Source organism: Macaca nemestrina, chromosome 17 (genome assembly GCF_043159975.1).
Source record: "Macaca nemestrina isolate mMacNem1 chromosome 17, mMacNem.hap1, whole genome shotgun sequence".
NCBI lineage: Eukaryota > Metazoa > Chordata > Mammalia > Primates > Cercopithecidae > Macaca > Macaca nemestrina.
Window position 1 is genome coordinate 46,813,717 of NC_092141.1, and position 20,793 is coordinate 46,834,509.

General features: G+C 51.5%; 1 long non-coding RNA gene across 3 annotated transcripts in view; it reads right to left on the minus strand.

The window, feature by feature from the left end:
• LOC139359587 (uncharacterized) overlaps positions 1-20,003 on the minus strand; it is a 121,681-nt gene extending 101,678 nt beyond the window's left edge. For all 3 annotated transcript variants that reach the window (XR_011615673.1, XR_011615672.1, XR_011615671.1), the window contains exon 1: positions 19,825-20,003. This is a non-coding gene — a long non-coding RNA (uncharacterized lncRNA). The remainder of the gene's footprint in view (positions 1-19,824) is intronic.
• Between the last annotated feature and the right edge of the window lie 790 nt (positions 20,004-20,793).

The window sequence follows — 20,793 nt, forward strand, 5'->3', positions numbered from 1 at the left end:
AAGATGCCCCAGTGGAGGCAGGGAACAATTTCCCTTCCACCTGTTGCAGGCCTCCATGTAGACTGGCACTGGCTGGAGGCTTCCCTGGCCAGGACCTTGTGCCCTGAGCCCCTCTACCCTGCCTTGCTCTGCCACCCTGCTGGAGCCTGGAAAAAGATGGGCTGGGGGCTATCGTGCCATGCTATGCCTCTGCGCAGGCCATCTTTGTGTGCCCTGGCATGGCTCTCTTTCTTTTTTCCTCTCTTCATCAGCAACACAGCGAAATGAATTGACGATTCATCTCAGCATTCCACTCACATCTGCTTTACCTAGAACGGGAGGGGTCAAGCGGCTCAGCACCTGGTAGGAGGGGCAGGGCCTCAGGAAGGAAGCTTTGTCCCAAAAGAGGAAGCGTTCTCAAATCACACCATATTTCTGTATTTTTTTTTTAATGTGAAGAGCATATGTATTATTGTTATTTTTTTGAGACAGGGCCTCACTCTGTTGCCCAGGCTAGAATGCAGTGGCATGATCACGGCTCACTGCAGCCTCCACCTCCTAGGCTCAGACGATCCTCCTGCCTCAGCCTCCCTAAGTGCTGGAATTACAGGCATAAGCCACCATGCCTAGCCATTGTATTATTTTTATAACCAGGACTTCCACACACAAAAGTAGTGAGGTCGGCCAGATGCCAACATTTCCCACACCCACAAGCACCCCCCCACCTCACCCCACTCCAAACCTCTTGGAGGCAGTAGAGCATAGGAGGTTCAGGGGCCTGCGTCCCCAGCCTCCTCCACCCCTTCCAGCCGCGAGGCCTTCTGTAGGTCCCTTGAGCTCCCGGGCCTCAGCTCCTGATCTGCACCATGGGGACAAGGCAGGCCCCACCTCACTGGACCCTCGTGAGGAGTAGAGGAGGTGACCTGGGGAAGCTCCCTGTGCGTGGACTAGCACCCAGGAGGTGCCGCCGCCCACCCACTCCTGAGAAAGGTGGCGCCCCCAAGTGCCAGTGGCTTTAAGCACTTGCTTCTCAGCTTCCCTCTGGAAGCAGCTTTGGGAGGAGGCCGGGGTGACGGGGAGGTGAGGGAAACAGCCCCCCAAATAGGAAGGGGTCGGGAAAGGCAGCTCTGGGGATCTTGCTCACCCCCCAGCAGGGCACAGCCCTCCTGTCCTGCACCCTGGGGGCGCCGCCCTCCCAGGCGGGCCTCGGAGAGGGTCAGAGAGGGGCAGCGAAACTCCCGCCCCCACCAGCCCGGGGCCTTGGGGGAAGGGCCAGGGCGAGCGCCTCCAGCTCACCTCCCGACGGTGAAATGTGGCCATTTACCTTCACGCTCCGGTGCCGGCACCTAAATCACTGTCTCCGCGGCCGCGCTCAAGGTTGCTCCCGAGCCGGCCGCCGCAGAGCAGCCGCGGGGACTTCGGCCGAGCCCCCACCCGGAGCCTGGCCGGCTCCGCAGGCCGCTCCGCTGCACCCTCCGCCCCCGCGTCCCTTCCCTCCCCTCCCTTTCCTTCTTCTTCCTTCTTTCTCTTTTCTGGGCCCAAGGACTTAGCTCAGGGAGCAAGGAGGCCACAGTCCCGGGCTCAAACTCACCGAGAGCCTCCAAAGCCCGCTTCTGTCCCAGACTGAGGTCGTTAGGACCGCCCCTGAGGGAAGAAGGCTCCGTCTTTGAACTTGGGTCCCTCTGCCCAGCTGTGTGCCCCGAGAAAGCCGGACAAGAATATTTCAATCCTGTGACTCCCCTATGACTGGTATGCAGAATGCATCGTATGTGTGTGCGGGTGCGTGTGTGCATGCGTGTGTACCTGTGTGCCTGCGTGTGTGCGCAGTGAGCGGGTGTGTGCGCACCTATGTGTGTGCACGAGTGTGTGTGTGTGCACCTATATGTGTGCATGCGTGTGTGTGCACAAATATGTGTGTGTGTGCTTGTGTGTGTGTGAAAGTATTACTCTGTAGAAGGTAAACACTCGCCTGTCCCTATGACTTGTGACTTTGGCACCCTTTCATCAGGCCCTATGCTCATCCTTCAGCTCCTTCTCCCTCCCTGGTCTTTCTCCTTTCTCTCCCCCAGGGACCGCCACTTGTCACCTGTCCAGAGAGGAGGAAAGAGAGTCCCAAGGCCCCAGTCCCACAGGCCGCTGGAGGCTTCTGTGGAAAAGGGGGAGCCGGCTGGGGCTGTCAGCACCAGGAGGAGGAGGCCTCAACCTCTGCCCCAGCCAGGGTGCTTCCCGCCGCAGGCTGGGAGAGGGGCAGCCCCGGGGAAGTGCAGAGACCACACATCTAGGCAGGGAGAGAGAGGCAATGAACAGGGAGGACCCCCAGTCTGGCCCTGAGGCCCACGCAGGCCGGGGCTGATTCTGCCCTCATGCTCTGAGCTCACTGTCTGCCATGTGCACTTGCTCTGCCTGCCTCTCATTCATTTGCACCTTATTTCCGTTTTCCCTGTGTGAGTCGGTGTCTCCCTCATCTGACTGAAGGTTCCTCCAGGACAGAAGTGACATTTTCTTCATCAGACCAGAGACCCTCTAGAGCAAAGATGTATCCCTCCCATCAGAGTGGGTGCTCCCAAAACAGGAACTGTGTCCCCCATTTGCTGAGGTCCCGTTGGCAGAGGATCTGTCTTCCCATCAGACTAGGGGCTTCCCAGGTTAGAGGTTGGAGCTCCCTCCTCAGACTGGGAACTCCCCTAGTGCAGGGCTCGTGTCTCTCCCAACAGACTGGGGACTCCCACAGGTCAAGACTGTGTCTCTCAAGGGCTGTGTCTCTCCCCTGCAGGAGACACAGGAGCTGCCCCAGGACCATGCTGACTGCATCTGACCTAATGTCCAAAACCCCAGGGTCCTGCCCCACGCTCAGCCACTGTGGTTTGGGAGCCCTCGGGTCTGGGTGTGACCACAGCTTCATCCTATCATAGCTCTGTGACCTTGAACAAGTTGCATGACCTCTGGGTTGAATGCTGCCACTACTCAGGGTCTTCGAGGCTCCAATGAGACAGCATTTGGTGAAAAGGCCTAGCCCAGGGCCTGGCATATAGTAGGTGTTCAATAAATGCATGTCTCATTACCTTTCCCTTATTAGACAGAGAAGTATATTCCAAACCTGCTCTTCCAGCTTGGGCCAAGGAGACAGAGGGGAACCAGAGCTGGAAAGGAGTGCCCACAAAACACACACACACACACACACACACACACACACACACAAAAGCAACTGGGTAGTGGCCTTCTTCGTTAGGGGATAGGGCGGTGGCAAGGAGTTAAATGTATTAAGCAATTTACAATTAATATAGAAGTCATTCCAGAGATAGCTACTAGAAAGAGTACAACAGGGCAATTAACCCACTAATACACTAGGCTATTACATCGCTATGTCTCTTATTTTAGCCCGAGGTGATTTGAAACGCATTGGATTAGAGGATATTACAGGAGATAGCATGAAAAATAGCTTAATGTAATGAGCCATCCCGTGATGTCTGCTATTAAAGATGATTTGCAGTTGAAAACTACAACATACAGTAGTTCAGCTATTTGAGGACTGAGAGGGTGGGGGCTGGGGTGGTGCTGTTAACCCTTCCCTCCTTCCAGCTGTCCCCACCCTGCCAGGTCCTCCACCACCTTCATGCCAAGATTATCAAGTGCATCTTCTTAGGTGACAATAGCTTCGTTGGGAGATTGGAGATTGGGGCCTGAGGTTGATAAAGAACCAATAATCTGCTAATAACCTTTAAAAAATAGATTCCCCCAGGGAGCTGTACTAATGGGCTGAGGCTGGGGAGGGAGGCTGATTGGCAACTGGGTGTGGAAATGTGTGTGGGATTAGGGTGGAGGGAGACTTCCCTGGATAAGGGGAAGGTCAATGTGACAGCCCCAACCCCAGCTCCCCTGAGTAAGCAGGCAGGCCGGTGTGTGGGTTATGGACTGCTTATTTAAGAGATATGCCTAGGTATGTGTGTGAGTAATTACAATACACAAAACTTTTTTTTCTTTTTAGCCAAACTTCATATAGTGCATCACAACTTTCAAAGGATATTTCAGGCCAGTCACCATTACTCACACCTGTAATACCAGCACTTTGAGAGGCCAAGGCAGGAGGATCACATGAGCCCAGGAGATTGAGACCAGCCTGAGCAATATAACAAGACCTCATCTCTACAAATAAATAAATAAATAAAATTCAAACATTAGCTGAGCATGGTGGCACATGCCTGTAGTTGCAGCTACTCAGGAGGCTGAGGTGGGAGAATTGCTTGAGCCTGGGAAGTGGAGGTTGCAAGGAGATTGCACCACTGAACTCCAGCCTGGGCAACAGAGCGAGACCCTGTCTCAAAAACAATAAAAATAAAAAATAAAGACTATTTCACATGCATTAGTTCTCTGGACTTTACAGGCATCCAGAGAGGTAGTGTTATACCTTCATTGTACAAGAAGGCATATGAGCGCGGAGAAAACAAGTAACTTACCTAAAGTCAACGCAGCCAGTTATATAATAAGACAGGAATCAAAGAGAGGTTTTCTGATTTCAGAGTTTGTGCTCAATGATATGCAATTCCAGCCTATGACTATGTTCTACCCAAGAAAACTCTGCCTACCTCAAGATCCCAAAAATCTTCCCCCATGTTTTCTTCCAGAAGTCGTGTTTTTTACATCTTGAATTAATTTCTGTGTATGGTGAGAGGTGAGGTTTGGTGTTCATTTTTTTGGTTGGACTATGAATGCATTTGCACATCCACGTGTTTGGCTAGGTGTGGATGGAGTAGAGTACACACTTATGAGCTGGCTGCCACATAGAGACAGTGGCCTCTATGCAGAGGTCATCTGAGGCAGACACACATAAAGTTGCACTGAAGATGGTGGATACAACAGTGGGCTCGAGCAGTGGGTATCATACACTGAGGTGTGAGTGCCTGGGGTGAGCATGTGAGTGCATGCTTGTTTTGGTGAGTGACACATTTGTCACATGTGTGTGTCAGTGTGTGTCTATCACTGTACATGCATATTGGTATATGTGTGTGCAGTGAATGTGGCCCTGCGCCTGTATCAGGCTATGTGTATGTTCACAGCTTTGGGTGTCACCCAGCATGTATGTTTGTGGTTAGCATTTGTGGGCATGTCACTGTTGCCACTAAGTCTGTGTGTGCATGTCATTGTGTGTGTGTGTGTGTGTAGCTGTTGGCATGGATGGTACTGCGTGTCTGTGTCTGCGTCTGTGTGTGTATGTCATCGTGCATGTGTGTTGGCGCGTCTGCGTGCATGTCGCTGTGCGTTGCTGTATGCATTCCCCTGGTGCGGCAGGGCCAGCCGGGAGCAGCCCCCGCGCCCCCCTCACTGCTGTCTTTTATCATCATTTGCAGCGATAGGGAGCCCAGGAGGATGGTGATAAATAAGGGCCACTTAAAATACGAGACGACCACTCTGACTTTGGGGAATATTTCTTCTGTGGAGCAGCTGGTGCCGCCTCTGTCCTTGTAGAAAGGGGTCCCAGGGGCCGCCAGCCCCTGCCCAGCTTCCTTGGGCTCCCTCTCCTCCTCCCACTCCCCTCTCCCCTGCTGCTCCCCTACCAGCTCTGGCTTGGAGGCCTTAGGAGGCCTAGGAAGGGAAGCAGAGGGGGCCCTACCTCAAGGCCAGTGGGGTAGGGCAGGGCAAGGATGGCCCTCAGTTTGCCCTTTTCAGGGTCTCCATGGAAGATTGAGTATCATGGTGAAAGAGCCATGGACCAGGAAAGGGCTGAGAGGAGACTGGAGGAGATAAGCCCTCAGCCCTGTGGGATTCCCTTGTAATTCCCTCTCCCTTCTAAGCTCTGGGGAGGGAATGGCTGGGGAGTGCCAGAGAGCCAAGATGCACAGAGAGACACACATAGACACACAACACAGTCACACCATCTTGAGCACCTATTATGTGCCAATCCCTGAAAGAATGCCACGAGAACAGCCATCCCATGTAGCAATAATAACGTACACACATACTAAGGCTGCTACACAAAGACATACAAAGGCATGCAAAGAGACTGGTGTGTAAGACTTGTCACAGTGAGTGCTGGGAACAGGAAGAGAAAGAAGTAAAAGGAATTGAAAAGGGAGGGGAGAAAAGGGGGAAATATACACACGTGGATGTGAAGGATACACAACTGCATCAGTATAGAATGGCTCCTCAGTGGGAGGAAGAAGAGGGAAAAGGGGTGGAGGACTGCCCTATATGGGTGTGCAGGCTGCTCACTGCACTGCACAAGGAGGAAAGCAAGGGCTAAAAGTCCACCCTTTGCTCCACCAGCTAACTCGTGCCCTGGTATAAGGCTTCCCTATCAGAAGGAAAGATGCCTTTAATTGTTCGTAGAAAGCACCATCAACCAGCCACACCCTGTACCCACAGGGCAAGGTCCTTCCAGTGGGGTCCTAATTCTCACACAGGTGCCTTAGGAGCTAGCTAGGCCCTGGGGGGCGGTGTGGGGAGGCCCTTGAAGTCTGTCTGTAAGACATTATTTCCTTAAAAATAAAAAAAGAGGGCAGGACGCGGTGGCTCATACCTGCAGTCTCAGCACTCTGGGAGGCCGAGGCAGGCAGATCACAAGGTCAGGAGGTAGAGACCAGTCTGGCCAACATGGTGGAACCCCATCTCTACAAAAATACAAAAATTAGCCAGGCGTGATGGCAAACCCCTATAATCCTAGCTACCCAGGAGGCTGAGGCAGGAGAATTGCTTGAACCCAGGAGGTGGAGGTTGCAGTAAGCTGAGATGGTACCACTGCACTCCAGCCTGGGCGACAGAGCGAGATTCTGTCTCAGAAAAAAAATAAAATAAAATAAAACAAAATAAAATAAATACATAAAATGAGGCCCATTGCAGTGGCTTAAATCTGTAATCTCAGTACTTTGGGAGGTCAAAGTGGGAGGATCGCTTGAGCCCAGAAATTCAAGAGTATCTTGAGCAACATAGCAAAACACTGTCTCTACAACAAATTTAAAAATTAGCCAGGCATGGTGGCATGCACCTGTAGTCCCAGCTACTCGGGAGGTTGAGGTGGGAGAATCACTTGAGCCCGGGAGATCAATGCTGCAATGAACTGAGATCGTGCCACTGCACTCCAGCCTGGGCAACAGAGCAAGATCCTGTCTCAAAAAAAAAAAAAGGGGGAAAAGAAACAGATGAACGGAAGTAGAAACTAAAACACAAGAGAAGGAAGAAGAGAAAAAAGAGGGAGAGAGAAAAAGAGAAAGGGAAAGGAGAGAAAGATTTGAAAGAGGAGGGAGAGGGAAATTAAACCATAGAAAGAACTTGTCACTGTCACTCTGCTAGTTGAGATGCCAGGACTAATCTGGGTCCCAGCGCAGGGGGTGGTGGGGCAGGTGAATCAGGAATAACAGGTCTCTCTCCTTTCCTCTCTACTTTCCTCTCTCTCTCTCTCTCTCTCTCTCACACACACACACACACACACACACATACACACCCCTCCTATGCCCATCCTGTCTCCACTCTCAGTCTATTCCAGGTGGCCAGGGACCTGTCACGTCTCATTTCCTTCTCCCAGAACAGTGGTGAGGAGCTGGGGGAGAGGCAGGTGGGAGGACCACCTGAGCTGACCTTTTCTCCTTCAGTTTCCCTCCCAGGCTCCTTGGCCATCAGCCATGGGTGTGCTGACACCCTCATCTCCCATGACCTCCCCAACACACACAATGTCATGTCCCCACTCATCCAGGGTTTGGGGTCCTAGGACCAACCCATACCCTCTCCTATTGAGCTGCAAATCCCTGGGCACCTTCCCTGGCCCCAGTCCTCCCAAACATTCTCCAATGTTTTTGGAGTGTCCAATGTCTGGGACATTTTTCTGCCCCGCCCACCCTGTGGGAGAAGAAGGAGAGAAGAACTAACATTTTCTGAACACCAATTGCACGCTAGGGACCCTGAGCCCTGGCCGTATCATTTGATGCTCACAAAAACCCTTTGAGGTGAGTTTTAACAGAATCTCCAATTGACAGAGGAGAAAAGTTCAGGCCATAGATGAGAAAGCCTCGTGACTCGTAACTTAGGCTGCAGGAAAAGAAACCCAGGCTCTAGACTACAGATCCTGCTCTTTCCACTATAGCATCAGACGCTTTTCTTGAAATCTCGCTCTATCCAATCTTCTCAATTTGGTTATCGAGGGCATACGGTGTGCCGGCACTCTGCTAAGCACCGTGCCACATTATCTCATTCAACCTCACACCCGCCTATGGGGAAGATTCTCTCATTACCCCCATTCCACAGATGGGACAGTTGTGGCTCAGGGAGGTTGAGTGACTTGCCCAAGGTTACACAGCCTTGAGATAGCAGAGCTAAGACACAAATAGGGTCTCCTGCCTCTTAATTAACACACTGCCCAATGTGATGAGATAACACGGATTCTGCCACTATCGCCTGCAGCCCGGAGCCGGCAACAAGACCGCCAGTCCAGGTCTAAAGGAGCTGAAGCTGGGGTGCTTGGGCGCAGCAGACAAAGAGGGTCGAGGGCTGCACATTCTCAGTCTTCCCAGGAGCACTGGCCCCATTGTCCCCACAAGTGCCCCCAGATTGTCAGAGCCAGGGCCTCATCTGGCCCTCAGAATATATGGCTGCAGAATAATATGACGGTTGGGGGAGGAGGGGTGGAGGCTGGAGTGGAGGGGCAAATGAAGAAGGCTCTGCACAGCCCCCAGAAGGAAACTTAATAGTCTGGGGGCTCCCTTGGGTCCTTCTCATTAAAAAAAAAAAAAATCTCTATTTAAATGCAAATTTGTGCTGGAGCTGCGGTGGGTTGGCAGGAGGAGGCAGAGAAGCATCTAGACACTGACGACGTAGACCAGCCATTGGACCCCGCTCTCCGACTTGCCTTGTAAGCTGGGATTCTGCTCCGGGGAAGTTAGTTTCATCCTCAAAGATCGCCCCCTCCCCACTATCTGCAAAGCCCCATCCAGTTTAACCCCTCACCACCTCTCTCTCTCTCTCTGTGTCTGTCTGTCTCTCACACACACACTCACACTCTCTCCAGCCTCTGTGTAGAAATGTGTTGTGGGGTGAGCTGGCAGCTGTGAGCCGTGATAGCCGCGATAGCAGTTTCCCTCCTGTGTCTAGGAAGTGGGGGTGTCTGACACCACACCCCTCCTCCACACGCCCTCCTCCAAGGAGAGAACTAAAGTTAGAAGAGGGAGAAGAACTTGAAGTCAGGTACCTGATTTTGACCTACCTCTCCCCAAACTAGAAAACCTGTGAGAAACACACACTCACACCACACACACACACACACACACACACACACACACACACACACAAGTTTCAAACCAGACAATAGAAGACAAACTGGCCTTCAGGTTGGATTCTTGAGAGAAATCAGACTCCAAGCCAGGAAAAACTGCCACACAGAATCCCTTCCTTCCCCTCTCCCAGCCCCCAGGTCAGACTTCCAATGTCACTGCAGGAAAAGCAGACCTGGGATGCGGGATTGACAGCTGAGACCCACACCTGCCCAGCGCCCACATTCTGTCCCAGCCCACCTCCCACAGTGGGGGAGATCCCTCTGTTGCTCCTCCTCAACAAATCCCTCGGCCTGAGCTCCCCTCTGCCCCTCAGCGCCACCCCCCCAACCACCTCTCCAAGCCCATTACCTCCAGGGATAATTACGTGGGTGATTCGCTGGCCCTGGAGAGCTCTTCAGTGGCATTAACTCGGGATGAGGGAAAGAAAGGAGGGTTGCCCCTGGTTACCACCCTGCTCCCCCTTCTTCCCCACCCCCACCATTGAGGGTGTTCATTTAGGGGGAATGAAGAATGAGATGTTGTGGAAATCCATCTAGGACACAAATACAAACACCTGTCTCAAAACTTTTTATTTCCATTTCTGGCTTTGTCAGGGGAAACTGAGTCAGGAGCCTTGTCCTGGGGGACAGATGGTCTTGGGGTTAAGAATGCCAGCATTCTGGCTGGGTGCAGTGGCCCACGCCTGTAATCCCAGGACTTTGGGAGGCCAAGGTGGGTGGGTGAGTTCGAGACCAGCCTGGGCAACATGGTGAAACCCTATCTCTACTAAAAATACAAAAATTAGCTGGGCATGATGGCGCACGCCTGAAATCCCAGCTACTTGAGAGGCTGAGGCAGGAGAATCTCTTGAACCCAGGAGGCAGAGGTTGCAGTGAGCCGAGATCTTGCCACTGCACTCCAGCCTGTGCAACAGAGTGAGACTCTATCTAAAAAAAAGAAAAAGAATGCCAGCATTCCTACTGGCCCTGCCACCTTGGCAGCGCCCTTCTCCTCCTTCCTGCTTCTCTCCTTCTGCCAGCCCCTTGGGACTTTACTGATCTCATACTTTTGTGGCTCCAGTTTGACTGGGATGAGCCATCTTTGCCATTGTGTATGGAGATCTGCAGGGACAGGATGTCTAGGATTTGCAGGGGTTACCCAGGAGACCCCTTAAAGCTTCCCATGCAAACCCAATTCCAGGCTTGCTGAGAAGAGGGCAGAGCCATGACCGGCTCACCACTGCCTACTTCCCATATTTGTGGCCTGAACTTCATTGGCCTCTGGACACTGCAGGACCTTAGCATTGTGAAGAAAGGCCTCTGGACCGAAAGTGGTTAGAGGAAGCGTGGGGACCTTGAGTGCCAGGAGACAAAGCAGGGGCTAGAGGTCAGGAAGAAGGAGAGATCCCCTTCATGTCTCCTTCTAAGAAACCCTGAGTGAGAAACAAGCGCATAACCGCAAGAAGGGAAGGTAGAACTCAGAGAGACTTGGGGCCATCAGAGCTTCTACCGAGAGAGACCCGAAGCCTAGAGAGGGCATGGAGTTGCCTCAGGTCACACAGATTCACACCGGGAGAAGGCTGGAACCTGATCTCTTGACTCTGAAGCCACAGGCTGACTTCAATTTGAGGGAAAGAGTGGTATTTATACAAATATAAAATCAGTTTGTGGCTGGGCTCAGTGGCTCACGCCTCTAATCCCAGCACTTTGGGAGGCTAAGGGAACATTGCTTGAGCCCAGGAGTTTAAGACCAGCCTGGGCAACATGGTAAACTCCCACCTCTGCAAAAAATACAAAAATTAGCCTGGTGTGGTGGCGTGCCCCTGTATTCCCTGCTACTCAGGGGGCTGAGGTGGGAGGATGGCTTGAGCCTGGGAGGTTGTGGTGAGCTGAGATCACACCACTACACTCCAGCCTGGGCAACAGAGCAAGACTCTGTCTCAAAAAAAAAAAAAAAAATCAGCTTGCGACACCCCATGTTCTGCAGTATGCATACAATGTGCACAAGTCTGCATGCATTTCTACACACAAGTGAGTTGGTGTCTGCATGTGGCAGTTTGTCCACCTCCAGGTTTGTGATGTCTGTGTGTGCAAGCACATCTGTGCACATGGGGGTGGGTCGCACACATAGGCACGTGTGTGCCAAAGGGCAGGCACATGCTACTGCCTGTGGGGCTGATTGAGGAGCAGAGGCCTCCCTGGCCTCACCTGCAGGGGTCTCTGTGTCCAGAGCTGCCCTCAGGAGGCAGCTGAGCCACGTGGGCCTGGGATTGACCCCACACCCTCAAACACGCCCAGCCTCTCACGCTGAGCAGCTTCCTTCTGGAGGATCCTCCTGGAGGTGGCGCTGCTGAGGCAGGAGGCAGGACTTCACCCCCCTCCCCACCCCTTACAAGCTCCTGATGTGATGATGGAAACAATTAACTGGAAGAGACAGCTAATACCCAAGGGAAAACATTTCTATGATATGATATTACAACCTTGCTTCAAAAATGGGACTTTACCATGAGGAAATACAGTTTATTATTAGACACATTTTCTTTTAATTTAATTATATAAGCTTTGACTTTAAAAAAAAAAAGTATATGGGGAGGGGGAAGGGCTGAGATGTTTAAATCAATCCACTGCATTTCCTGTGTACTCACTGATCACCCAGGACAAATGGCTATACATGGGAGGGCAACTCGGGAAGTCCTGGGAATATGTGAGTCCCAAACCTATCTTCCAGTCCCCCATAAAATGTGGTCACAGGAAAGGTGACTTCAGGAACCACAAGACAAGAGAACCTGGAGGGGTGACCACAGGCAAAGTTCACTGCCACCTTCAGGGGCAGCAGGGGCCCAGGCCTGCATTGGATGATCCATCTCATCCACCAAATCAGCCATGGCACACTCATGGTGCTACACTCTGCCTGACATGTACATATACACACACAACCTCATACACACATTCACAGAAACTTACACCAAGGAGTAGCCACATAAGCCAGACAGGCACCCAAAAGCCAGACCCCAATCCTATAAATGGCCCCAGGAGAAGAAGCAAAATAAGGCTCGCTCAGTTGACCACCCATAGTCTGCTTGGCTTTGGGCAAATTGCTGACCTCCCCAGGGCCTCAGTTTCCCCATCTTTCAGGGAGATGAGTGAGATGGTTTCTAAGACCCTTTCCAGCTTTAAACTCTTCTGCTTTAAATCACCATCCTCACTACCTGCCTCCTTTCTCCTATTCTTCCTGAGAGGGTAAAAAAGCAGGTTCTGGAGTCGGAGGAGCATGGACTCCAATCCCCACCCGCCACTCCCTAATGATGTAACCCAGGGCAAGTGGCCAAGTCTCGCCATGCCGCCGTTTCCCCATCTGTAAAACTGAGAGAACAACTGTGCTATCCGCCACACCCCCTGCCCATGGTAAGTGTGAAATTCATGGTTCCCATCATACTTACAAGTCCCCAGGAGAGACTGTGAAAGGCCTGTGTCTGCTTCTCAGGGATGAATCCCTGTGGGTAGAGACGTCCTCACATGCTGGCAGGAAGCAGACAAATTAACAGATCCCCATGTCCTCCTCAACCTACTGCTCAGCTGTGGACTCTTCCACCCTCTTCCCCAGGACCACTGACCCTATGACCAACTGCAGTCCCCTCCACCATATCCATACCCCTCCCCAGGTCTACATGCCAAGACTACCAGACATTAGGGGCCACAGGAGTGGCCGCAGAAACCCAGGTGTCCATGTCTGTGGCCCAGTGTGCCTGGTACTGCCCAGATGGGGCGGCCCTAGGCGGCAGCGTAGCTATAGTAGCAGCAAATCTCCGCACTCAGGTACTAATGCAGTAAGTCCTATCAAGACACAGTGAAATGGGGCGTAATTTTTGCGGAAAACAATGTGGGTGATGTATGCCCACGACTGGCACACAATAAAACTGTAGTAGAACGCAGAAAAAATGCACCCAGTCAATACAATAAAATCAGCACAAATACACTCGTGTAAGGCAAATAAATCTCCCAATCCAAATATTTTACAGCATGCATACAAGGAGGAGGTGGAGAAGTGTATGTCTATACCGTTCAAGTTTTCCCCAGAAATCTCTAGAGGAAATAAACAAAACGACCAATGAGCCCCTCCTGACCCTCCAAATAAATAAATAAATAAATAAATACCAAGGATCGGGGGCTGGTTTGCATTTCTGGCCTCAGATTTCTTCTGTCGAGGCGATTGGGGGCTGGAGGCCCCCAAATTACCATTCATCTGGCCTTGTTGTGGAAATTTTCAAGGGATTTGCAGTAATTATGTGACAAAATGCTTGCAAATCTCACTCATTGCTGAACAGAAACAGGCGGGTCAGGGATTGAACACTTTCAGCTGGGTAATTTGTAAATGTCAATCAGGCAACGGGGCAGAGAGAGAGAGAGAGAGGGAGAGAGAGAAGAGGGAGGAGTGGAAGCCAGGAAAATACTGTAGCAACCTCAGTGCAAGAGGCCCCTTCATCTTCCCTTAACCCAGGAATGGAAAGGCCCAGGCCAGAGGCCAGGGAGGAGGGAGGAGAGAGTGGGAGGAGGGAGGGAGGAGGGAGGGAGGAGGAGGACTAAGAGGAAAGATGGGGAGGAAGAGGGAGAAGGAGGAGGAAAGGGACAGAGCCCAAAGCAGACACAGAAAGGAGGGTGGGACCAGAGGGGAGGGGGCAAAGGTGGGGGGAAATGGGGGAGGAGGGGCTCTGGATGGAGAAGTGAAGAGAGTGAATCAGGAAAAACAGTTTAAATAAAACCAGAGATTAAATTAACTGATACATACATTCCAAGAGGTAGGTCACAGGAACAGCAATAAATACCAGCTCCCTATCTCCCCTGCTCAAGACAGCGGAGAGAGCAAAATAAAATTAAAAGATATAACAATAAAAATTACAAATGCATCTTGAGGGTCCTGCACTCAAGGCCCATAATGGAGGCTCGGAGCAGAGTAAGCAAGGGGCACAGCTCCCATCCAGGCTGGGGAGCCAGGCCAAGTAGGAGCCAGCAGGGGCTGTTACATTTTCTGATGGGATGGGCCAGTTGACTTGCAGAGAGCTCACTGCATGTGTGTAAAGAATTGGATGGCTGATGCTTACCATTGTGACAACTGGTTTGGCAGTTGATGATTTACAAGCTTTTTCCTGGTCATCATCACCCCTTGACAGAGATGGTTTGACTTCACCTATTTTACAGGTGAGGAAACTAAGACTTAAGAGAGGTTGTGGTTTGGCCCAAGATGTGTCTCTAGTTTAAAAGTAGAGCAAGGGTTCGAACCTAGGCCCCCTGACTCCACACCCTTTCCACCACTGCCTTCCTGCAGTCTCATCCGAGAGACTGAATATACTTTCTGGTCACATATACAACACGCCATCACCACACCATGTGAGTGGTTAACCTGGCAGTTGTGAACACGCCAAGACGGCATCCTCTAAGCAGGAGTGTCCAACTCTCCAGATTCCAAAGATCCTTTTTAGCATCCAAAAGTTATTCACCACCCCACCAGCCACATGCGCTCACCTGCACACTAGTGGTTGTACTTCTAACATCTGTTGATTGAGGAAATGCCTGATGACACAAAGCTACTATAAATCCAGGAACACTTTTAAAGAATTTTAATTTACTCTTCACAGTAGTCTTGGACAAAAAATTAAAAACACAGACATAAACATGACAGGGCTTCTGTCGGTCTCCAAGTGTAGTTAGGCAGACCTATTGGTAGGAAGACCTCCATGCAAGAATTCCAGGGCCCCCTCCCGCATGAGGGTCCGCAGTGCAAGGGTCCAGGAACCTCTGATTGAGACTGATCCTGTAAGTAACAGGATCAGGGGGTTATGGAGTTGGCAAGGTTGGCCCAGGAAGACTCCCTTAGAGAGGCAAACCCTGAGAAAGGCTGGCAAGGGGAGCACCAAGGCCTATGTGGGGCAAAGGCTAGGAGGGAGGGGACAGGCTGGCCACAGCACTCTGGCCTCAAAGCCACCAAAGGCCCCAATTTATCCTTTTACCATAATCTCCAAACGGGGTCTGTTGACAGCCACTGGGATTACCCCAACAGGTTTCAAAGAAAGTGTTTCTCTTATAGGTTTAAGCTGGAGTCTCTCAACCCGTGCTGAAGTGCACCCATTCACTCATCAGAGGAGCAGCCAAGATGGTGGGGTGCCTCCTGCATGCCAAGCACTGCTCTAGATGTGGGAGCTACAGCAGGGACCAAGACAGGGGATGAGAACACCTGCTGCCGTGGAACTTACCTTCACATTTGCCATCTTCGAAGCCTTGAAATGATCCTGTGAGCGGCACAACTACATGCATTGTCTATTGTGAGTTAAAAGTATTAACTTGTGGAATGTAAGTCAGATGACACTTTTGCAACCCTGTCTGGTATCTCTTCATTTTTAAATGTATTGGAGCCTCAGAAATAAAAGAAGTCTACAAGCCCCTGGAAGGCTCTGAGCAGGGCAGGGGTTGGCACTTGATTAAAGTTGCCATCTATCAGTAATCGCTACCATCCTGGATGCCAGAAAGCCTGAGGGCAGCAGAGACACTCGTGCCAGTGCCCTCACCATCTTCTCCACCCACAGCTGACCCACATCCCCTTCTGCATTCTCCCACCCTGTCAACCAAGATCACAGCTCTGGAATTAAGAGCCCCTGCTCTGTTCATTTATCCTCTGGACTATTTGCTCTTCCCACCCACCTCCTTCCAACAAAAAAAGAATTCTGAGAGAGAGAAGTCATCAGGAAAATGTGCAAATAATCCACTTAGCTGTGACTGTATTGATGAGGTCACCACAGAGTACAGTAGTCTTGAGTCTCTGCACCCCAGCACTGCCACTTACTCTGCAAATGGTTTCATCTCTTTGTGCCTCTGCTGCCTCATCTGTAGAATGGTAAACACTAGTAGCTACTCTGGCAGGGCTGTTGTGAAGATTAAAGAACATAATTGTGTGTGTTCTATCACTATTAACTATGACGATGATGATACTCTTCCCTCTGAGACCATAACAGGACATTAAATTTGGAGGCAGGAAAGAAGCTGAAGGCAAAGCTAGAGTCTGTGGCCATTGCCTGGAGACAGCAGAGAGCAGTGGAGTGGGAGTGAAAAGAAGTGGGTCTGCCTGCCCCCGGTTCTGGAGTGGAGTGGCACCTCTCTGAGCCTCGGTCTTCCCATCTGTGGAGTGAGAAGGCTGGACTGAGACATCTGGAAGCGTTTCTGATTCTAGGAGTTAGTGTTGGAAAGAACCAGAGAGGAAGGCAGGGAGGGAACTGGGGACAAGCCTAGATCAGACACAGTCCATCACCAAAAGTGGGCTGCTGCCTGAGAAACAGCCACGAATCTCTGAGGCAGGTTTCCCTGCAAATCCCACATCCCAGATGAGAAAACTAGCCAAGATCACCCCAGAGACACCGTGCCTCCGCCCCTACCACCGCCACCACTGCCTCCATCACCACCACCACCACCAGGGCCACTAGCAGTCAGTAAAAGGCCTGAGGAGGGGCAGAGGGTGGGGAGGGTGGCACCCCGCCTGCTCCCCCTGCCATCCTGGAGTCGAGTACCTGCTCCCGTCATGAGCTCCACCCTCAGCTGAATTTAATGAATCTGAGAAAAATTATGAAGTCCCATAAAGCCACAAGTATCATAAAAAGTATAATAAAATTGAGAAAAGCTATTAAGTTATAAATACAACCAATGCATGCAACATCACTCAGTCGGGGAGGAAGTCGCTATAAAATAAAGTCATTCCACAAGTGACTAAATCTCTTAATTCACAAGGTACACGCTCCCCTTTCCTCTGTCCCCGTCAGGAGTTTGTGTCACGCGAAGTTTCCGCGGCGGAGAGAGCTGCGCAGGGAGACAAAGGGAAGGGACAGGGATCGCGGGGACGGGGACAGGAGCGGCCACCGGGCTCTGGGTCCCCGGTCGCCACCAGACACGTCTCCCAGCAGCCGAGGCAAAAGGAACCGACGGGAAAGGAAAACAGAGGAGCGGCCCAGAAGGGAGGCTCGCGGCGGTGCTGGCACGCGGGCCCTGGAACGCTGGGCGGGCAGGGCACGGGCGCACCCCTTCCTCTCCCCTCCCTCGTTCGAGGCCGGCAGCGCCCCCCGCCCCGCGCCGTGCACACCCATCGTGGTGATGAGAGCGCGCGCCCCGCGCCCGTCACGGTCACTGTGTGTCCAATAAAAACAAACACGGCCGAGGAGCTGCCGCGATGCGGGGCGGGCGCACGGCCCGGAAAGGGGAGGGGGCCCGAGGAAGAGCTACACCCGCGAGCCGGGCCTGGGCTAGAGGCGAGGGAAGGGGGCCAAGACAGCCCCGCCGCCGAGGGCGCAGATGGAGGCACAGGGGGTCCCGTGGGACGCCCCGAGAGACAACGTGCCTGGCTGGCGGGACGTGGGCTGGCTTCTCACCCGACGGAGAAAACCGGCACTGTCACCTTCGGGCGGGGTGTCTGGGCTCCGAGCGGGGGCTCCTGGAACACCAGGGAGTGGGGGCAGTCGGGCTCCCACCCCAGGCTGGGAAGGGTTCTGAGCGGGGCGTCCTGGATGGACTTGGCCCTGGCAGACCGGGGGCTCCTAAAGATCTTGCATTTTCAAAGACTTCTGCAGATCGTCATGGCCTAAGGCGCCCCAGGCCCGGCTCCGCTCGTGGGAAGGGTGAGAAAGAAAGCCGGGAGCGCTCTGGGGCTCAGGCCAGAGACAGCGGTGTTGGAGACGCGCTGTGGAGGCGGCCGGTTCCAGCGGGGAAGGCAGGCCGGGCCAAGGAGAAGAGCCAGGTGACAGGGCGGGATGTCGAAGTGGGAGGTTAAAGTCCAGCCAGCGACCTACTGGGGTAGCTTCCCTAACCTCTGCCTGCCTGGAATGAGAGCACCAGCCAGGGACGCCCCCCGCGCGTCCTTGAGGGTCAGCATTCTCACAGCCTTCACCAGCCTGGAAAACTGAGTACCCAGAGCTTAAGGAACTGCCTCAAACTGGGTTTATCTGGGGAGCTGTTAATAGGATAGATTCCTACAGAGTCCAGAGCCCAGGGGAAGGAGCCTTTGCACAAGTGATTTGAATGACTGAGGTGGTGAGGCCAGGGAGGCTCTTCAGGAAGATGGGAATGACGCAGGGAAGCACCAGACCTGAGGTCAGAAGTTCAAGACCAGCCTGGTCAATGTGGTGAAACCCTGTCTCTACTAAAAATGCAAAATTAGCCGGGCGTGGTGTCCTGCGCCTATAATCCCAGCTACTCCGGAGGCTGAGGTAGAACTGCTTGAACCCAGGAGAAGGAGGTTGCAGTGAGCCAAGATAGAGTCACTGCACTCCAGCCTGGGCAACAAAGCAAAACTCTGTCTCAAAAAAAAAGAAAAAGAAAACAAAATACAAATTTCTTATGTTCCTGCTAAGACTTGTACAGAATTTTCAGAGCAGTATTATTCATGATAGCCAAAAAATGGGAGCAACCCCAAAGTCCACAACTTTGGGGTGAATAGATAAGCAAAATGTGACACATCCATACAGTGGAATACTATTCAGCAGCAAAAAGGACTGAACTGATGATGTGTTGTTACAACATGGATGAACCTTGAAATTTTGCTAAGTGAAAGGGGCCAGTCACCAAAGACCACATGTTATATGATTTCTCATTTATATGAAATGCCCAGAATCTCTAGAAACAGAAAGTAGATTCATGATTGCCTAGGATTGAGGGGGTTTGGGGAGTTTGAAAAGAACAGCTAAGAGGTGCAGCGTTTCTTTTGAAAGTGTTCTAAAATTGGTTGTGATGAAGGCCACACAACTCTGTGAATATAAAAGCCATTGAATTGTACATGTTAAATGGATGAATCATATGGCATATGAATTACATCTCAATAAAGCTGTTAACAAAACTTAATTCTAAGTGAAAGAAGCCAGACCCAAAAGATCATCCAGAAAAGGCAAATCTATAGAGACAGAAAGTAGATTGGTGGTTGCGTAGGGCTAGGGAACAGGGAGGGGATCGACTGTAAACTGACCCCTGGGATCTTATTGGGATGACAGAAATGTTCTAGAACCGGGTTGTGGCGATGGCTGCACAACTCAATACCTTTACTAAAAACCATTGACTAGTATGCTTAAAACGGGGGAATTTTATGATATATAAATTATACCTCAATAAAGTTGTTTTTAAAAAACACCATGGGTGTTTTTGATTCTGATTCAGTAGGTCTGGGGTGGCTAGAAAATTTGCATGTTTAACATGTCCAGAGTTTCTGATTCAGTAGGTCCGGGGTGGCTAGAGAATTTGCATGTTTAACATGGCCCTGATGCTGCTGGCCAGGGAACCATACTTGGAGAACCTCTGGCCTATAGTGGTGAATGGCCAAAGCCAGGAAGAGAGGAGAGGCCTGTTTAAAAAAAAATAAACCACTTTGGGCACCAACTCTCCACACTCACACACCACCCAATCCTCCAACTAACCCAGGCAGGTAATAGGGTGAGGGGCTGCACTGGGCAGCAGGGAGCCGGCTGCTCTCCGTGCCTGGCAGACATTCCTCTGCATCAGACAGCAGCAGAGTTAATTTCAAGGCAGCCTTTCCAGCGTCAACCGAAATTGGCAGTGTAAATAGGAACCACTGTTTATTTGCCACTTACCTCTGTCTTGTTCCGCTTAAATACTGAGGGGAAACCGGAGCCATTAGGGTCGGAAGAAAATTACAAACACATAGCGTCTCTGTGGGTGGGTGAAAATGATATTAGAGATGGGGGTGAGCGGGGGAGAAGCAAAAAAATAGAGGAAGGAGGAAGGGAGGATGGGGGAAAGAAAAAATGCCTTGTACCAACAATGCATGAAATAAAATAAAATTAAGTAAAGATCTGTTTGGTAGGTGGGGAATCTTCATCCCAAGAAATATGGGTGGAGTTTGGGAGGAGAGGAGATTTCTGGAGTTATTTTTAAAGCTAGATCAGGGAGAGTGTTAATTCTGATTTCTGTTTTCTGGTTGGGAAATCAGATTCTCTTAGCATGGTTGGGACTGATTCTCTTTCTCTCAGCCACCAGGAAAGGGGACAAAAACCAAAGCCTGCATCACTTCCACCATGGGGTATCTCCCCCACCTCGGTGGTCTTAAAGCATCCTTCTTCCTGGAGCTTCACATCCAGGGGCAGCCCCCTTCTTCTCTACCTACCCCCACCCCCTGGAAGAATTAATTGAAGGCAAGAGGAGCACCACGTTTATTACCTCCCCTCCTGCTCCACACTAAATCTTGTGGCAATGCTTCTAAAAGTCAATAAAATGAGAAGGAAGATGCGATAAAATTAAGGTGGAAAGTGCGATGGGGAGAGGAAATGGGAATCTTCTTTTTAATTTAGCTTTAATTTTAATTTTTTTGTCACCTCTCCAAGCAGCCTGCGTGCTGCTGCAGTAGAGAGGGAGCTGGGGGGAGGGCCTGGCCTGGTTCTTTTTAAAGACTAGATGAAGCCACACACTGGCCTGGGTCTTGGTGGCAGGGGCCACGTTTTGGGGGAGCCACAGCTGGGAGGCAGCATGAAGTGGAGGGTCTGCCTGTCAAAATTCTACTGCACTCCCTTCTTTGGAGCTCCCAGAGATAGCACCTGATTATG